The sequence below is a fragment of the Leucoraja erinacea genome, chromosome 10 (genome assembly GCF_028641065.1).
Source record: "Leucoraja erinacea ecotype New England chromosome 10, Leri_hhj_1, whole genome shotgun sequence".
NCBI classification, from domain to species: Eukaryota; Metazoa; Chordata; class Chondrichthyes; order Rajiformes; family Rajidae; genus Leucoraja; species Leucoraja erinaceus.
In genome coordinates, this window is record NC_073386.1 from 45,765,869 (window position 1) to 45,771,802 (window position 5,934).

Here is a 5,934-nt window from a genome sequence, read left to right on the forward strand (position 1 = left end):
GGACTGTAAACATGTTACCTTAGGTTTGTAAATCGTGATTTTGAAAAAAAAAGCGAAACTGTTAAAGATTACATTTCAATCTCAGCAAAGGTGTTTGAGAGAAAGATTTGACAAATCCGATTAACCAGCGCATTTCGGAGCATCTCATGGATAAATTGCACCAACCCTGGAATTACCGCAAAGTCCCACTCCCGCGAATGTCGCTCTGTCCTAACTATTTAAAACGCATATTTGCCAATATAACCCAATGACGACAACTGCTTGATTAGAAAGTCCCAACTTTATATTCTGCAGTAAAATTGATTTTATTTTTTATATTTACCATGTGTTTGGATCAATTGGTTCCTCAACCTAAAACATATTTCAATTCAATATTGTTAATTTTGAAATGACCAGAATGAAGAAAATCACCCGCCTCCAATTACGTGTTCACGGGTTGCATTGTATTCCTGGCGGTACCCAGGGTATAACGTGCTACAGGGTTCTTGCATCTCTTCTTGGACCAAGGGAACGTAATTTAGCTCCAGACGATAAACGATACTTCTCTGCAATATATGTCTCGGCGCTGGTTATAAACCAGTGGCTCCGGATTGTACATTTGTCAGATCTGATTCTAATTGCTGTGATGGGAAAGATTAACTTTAATTTAAAAATGCTGTGCGAGTCATGGAGATAAAAATACGTTTAAATTCTAATTTTGATGTGGTGTGGCAGTGGAATGTTTTACCTACACGGAGTATTTGCCGTGCCGTGAACACCGTGCTTAAGAACACCAATGCTGATGGGGTGGAAATTACACGTTTTCTCTGCAGAGGGTTCGGAGAGACTGTCCAGAGACTGCAAATGTGAAGTTGCCCCTTGTTCTGATGGGGTGTAATGTACAAAGGACCAGTTATTTCGTGTTCTTATCCTTTTGTCTATGAACCTAATTAATTCCTTACAACGATTTCACAGAGAGGATTTTATTTTAACCTGGCAAAATATGATCAGTCTTTTCAAATGCAGTATCGGAATTTAAATTCAGCTTGGGGTGCTGTTTGGAAGTCTCCCCCCTGATGAATATTAAACGGCGAGCATGAAGCGTTTAAGGACCTTAATTTGGGCTGGGTCACTACCATTCGCCGTAGTGTTGAACCTATTGCAATAAACCTGATAACATTATCAAGTTATTGGCATAATTGGACGACCTCGTTTAGAGAGGCCATTAGGATGAATGGTGTGTGAAATGAAAATGCAGGAGGGGGTGTTCTTTTGAGCCTTTTACTTAAGGACTCGTACTGAAATGGTTTAGAATATGAAGTGATCAGTGTCTATTATAGGCAGGGAAGTTGAAGATAATTACTAACTACCAAAATGGAAAAAGGATCGGTCCTCAACACAGAGGGTTCTAAACTCTCAATAAACTCCCACGCAAGCAATCATTCATGTTAACCACACACACCTATCTTTAATATTATTGGAAAATCTTGAAACCACCATTCCAATAATTATTGGTGAGCTCTGCCATCCAGGATCGTAGGCAGGAAATCCTTTCTCTTTACAACTACCGGTAGGAGAAATTTGGAACTCCTGCCCTAAAATATTATGGATGTTGTCTCAAGTGGCTGATTGGATTTGAGGTACAAATCGGTTATGATTTTCAACCATTATACTGACATAAATTAATTACTGCTCCTCGAAGTTCTTCTTAGCTGGTTCACATTATGTGTGACTGCAATCTCCAACCAACATGATAAATTCTTAATCACACTTTGAGTCATTCTGCAGTATAAAGCTGCGCCATAACTGCCTTTTCAGTACAAACAGCCTTCTTTTGCAGTAATGTCCATATCCTAACCAGTTGCATTAGCTCACTGTTTCACCATAGCCTACATTATACTATTAGAGAATTGCTTAGGGTTTTTTTTTTGGTATACCATTTCAAAATGATAGGAACGACAGTGGGATATTGGCTGTGGGCAAATTGGCCTAGTTTAGATGGGACATCTTGGTCGGCATAGACAAGTAGTGCCAAAGGCCCTGTTTCCATGCTGTATGGCTCTTCCTTTGAAAACCTGTTGTGTGTTGTTCTCTAACTGAGCAAACAACTGGGCAACTAATGGTTCTCTGTTCTGGTAGCTTTGCAGGGAAACATGGCACGATTATAATTTTGTTAATTTCAAGGAAGAGGAAGTAAATTTACTGCAGGGAAAAATAGCAGCAATGGCTTTGGAGATAAACGTTTTTTTCCATAGTGGGTAGTATTTCTATTAATTATTCTGTGGCCTTAACCATTTGCCAAATATTTATTTTCTTATGGAAAGTCTTGCTCATTAATATTTACTTTTTAACAGATTATCCCCGAAACATCTACCCCCAAAACATCCCCGATCATCACAAAACGAATCAATATCTTATGGTAGAGATTATTGTGAAATATATCACAAATGGGTCACAAACAGGTATTCCCCATCAAATGTTTACTTGGCATTTTATTAGTGTTGTGGAGATAGCTGCGTTTCATATATCTTCTTGTTTCAACAACAAATAGGAAAGAACCATATAATTCAGACATTGATAGGTATTATATACATAATGATTTTACAAGTGGGGTTGATGTCCCTTTATTTAGAGCTTTGCATGAAGAAAATATTTGAAATCAAATTAGGAGTGGTGTCAAACTAATCACTCCAGTGTAGTTTAACAATATCCGATTCTGGAACTATGTTGCCAATGCTACAGTAAATGCAGTGATCAGAAACCCGGAATTAGCAAGGCTTAGATATCTTGGAGAGGCTATAAGGACTCAAGCATGTTAAGTTGAAACTGTGGAAGGATTTGAAAACAAGAGAGAATTTAATTTAAAGTATTGGTCTAACAGAGTCAATGTAGGTAATTAAGAAGGGGATGGGCAAACATAATGCAAGTTAGAAATGAGCAGTGTCATTTTGGATGACTTCATGTTCTTGGAAAGGAAAAAGGTGAGCTTCCAAATAGAGGTAATAATGCTCAGTAAATGTTTCAACAGCAGGTGGCACGGTGGCACAGCGGTAGAGCTATTGCCTTACAGTGCCAGAGACCCGGGTTCGATCCGGAACTTGTCTTCACGGAGTTTGTATGTTCTCCCCGTGACCTGCATGGGTTTCTCCCACACTCCAAAGACATACAGGTTTGCAGGTTAATTGGCTTGGTGTAAATGTAAAATATTGTCCCTAGTGTCGGATAAAGGTAATGTGCAGGGATCGCTGGGCGGTGTGGACTCGATGGGCCGAAGGGCCCGTTTTCACGCTGTATCTCTAATCTAAACTAAAATGACTGTAATCAAGTAACGTTACAGAAGTAAAACGAGGCAATCCTATCATACCTATGGATACACAGTTCAATGATGTCTCTGAATCAAGAGTGGCACTAATATGGTGATTCATCTACTTCACCTCAAAAAGTTAGGGATTAAAATACTGTGTTGGTGAAAAGAAACAAGGATGTTTTTGTTTTTCCAGGTATTTAAGTTGGATGAAATTTCTGCGTCCAACTAAATGTCTGGAAAACCTAGAAATTTCTGCCCATGAAGTGGTGAATGCTGGGCAGTCTGACAATTTAATAAATTGCAGGGTTTAGAAAGGTGATAGTTGGCAGGCAATGGGTGGAACCTGGTGAGGGGAGAGATGATAGGCAGATGGAGCGAGGTGGGTGAGGGAGGGATGTAGTTGAGAGACATCAGACGGTGGATGACATAAGGCAAGCACAAGTAAATTATAGTTCAGAAGTACAAAGAGGGGGGGGGGGGGAAGAGAAATTGATGAAAACACAAGATGCTCTGTATGGATGTATGTATAGATAATGTTTCCTCTTGGAGAACCTAGACAAGCTTAAACATCAGGGGTTGACCAGTTATGGTAATCTTTTCTCTCTTAAGGTCACGAGTCTTTAGAACTTTCTTCCAAATCCAAAGCAGAATCTTTTGACGGCAGAGGTAAAAAGATTCTTGATAAACAAGTGGGTGAAAGGTTACCATGGGTGGACAAGAATTTGAAGTTGTGGTCACAATCCAATCAGCCTTGATTTTCTGAAATGCAAAGCAAGCTTGAGGGTCTGAGTAGCTTGCTCCTGTTCTTAATTGGTATGGGACTGACTTGATGAGTTAATTGCACCAAGAAGACCATGTTCCAGATTAGTGAATGGAGTAATTGCTCTGGAGACAATGTCAAAGAGAATGAGAGGCAAACCAGCTTTTACACATTCCATATTTTTATTTATGTACTGAATTCAACAGAAAAATAAAATTAAACCCACAACTTCAAGCTAGAAGGACAAGGTGCGAGAACGACGTAGATTTCAAGATTTTTGAAAATTTTGTGGTTAATTTTAATGTTTTTGTAAACGGCTCGAAGAATGATGGTTAATAGGCGAAACAGAAGCACCTTTCTCTCGGGATTAAGTAACCAATGATTAAAACCTTATCTTGGTAATTGGAAAAGTTGTTTTAAACAGTCCTTTGAGAATTGTGTGCCTGTGAGTGGAAAGAGATAAAAGGGCAAACTGGAACATGGATGAGGACAAACTTTAAAAAAAAAAAAAAAAAGGGCCATCCTAGAGTTTAAATTAGAAATGCTAAAGGATAATTATGAAGCAAGGCAAAATAACTTACTGGTGTGAAAAGCATATTGTGCACATTTATGTAATGCCATATGGATTGAGTTTGACAATATGGGTTATCCCACTTGTTCACAATAAAACAAGGCAGATTCATGCTTTGCATTTGACAACATCGTCAACCATGATTGCTGGGTTCACAATGGATATTGAAGGGCTAATTGCATTTAGAAACATAGAAATTAGGTGCAGGAGTAGGCCATTCGGCCCTTCGAGCCTGCACCGCCATTCAATATGATCATGGCTGATCATCCAACTCAGTACCCCGTACCTGCCTTCTCTCCATACCCCCTGATCCCCTTAGCCACAAGGGCCACATCTAACTCCCTCTTAAATATAGCCAATGAACTGGCCTCAACTACCCTCTGTGGCAGAGAGTTCCAGAGATTCACCACTCTCTGTGTGAAAAAAGTTCTTCTCATCTCGGTTTTAAAGGATTTTCCCCTTATCCTTAATTAATTTCCTAATTAATTATATCCTTGATTTATGATCCCTATATTTAATTCAGTCACAATTGTATGTTATGTACACAGCCTTCAGTATCATAAGAGTTGGTTAAGTCAATGTTTTTTAAATTTTTTATAAAAGAATCAGTCCATTCACCAATACCTGTACTGAACACAACATTTCCAGCAAAACTATATCTATTTGTTCCTAGAGAATTGTTTCTAGCCTGAGACTTAAACTTCACTTACTGCCAGGCGAGCAGAACAGCTTGTAAAAAGGTTAGGTAAGTACATACAAATTTCATTCTGGTCTTGCTTTGGCTGTTAATATTCATGGAAATTTGAGCAATTTACTTTAGCGCATAAAAGTGAACTTTTGATATCCTGCAATGTTGTCAAATTATTCTGAGCGGCAGAGATCTAAGAAGCCAATGCTTCTGGTTCACAGATGATAATGTTTTCTTATTACATCTGGGCATCACTGGCAAGGCCAGTATTTTTAGCCCATCCCTAACTGTGCTCAAAGTGTGATGGTGAACCATCTTCATGAACCACTGCAGCACTTCTGAAAATAATAGGTGAGAAACAGGAGGAAGCCATGGATAAAAAAAGCCACTGTTGATTGCTTTGGCTATTATTACAGCTCAAAAGCAGAATGAATGAATGGCAGATCAAAGTCAATTTTAGAAACATTTGTGATCATTTGACTGTGAAATATTACATTTCTTTGTTAGCTGAAGATATGGATTATATTCCGCTCCTTGTGCCAAGTCAAAATACAGTTTGGCACGTTGTTCCAGAAAACATCATCCATTTTCCACATGCCTTAAATGGAGACAAAGGATCAAAGATCAGC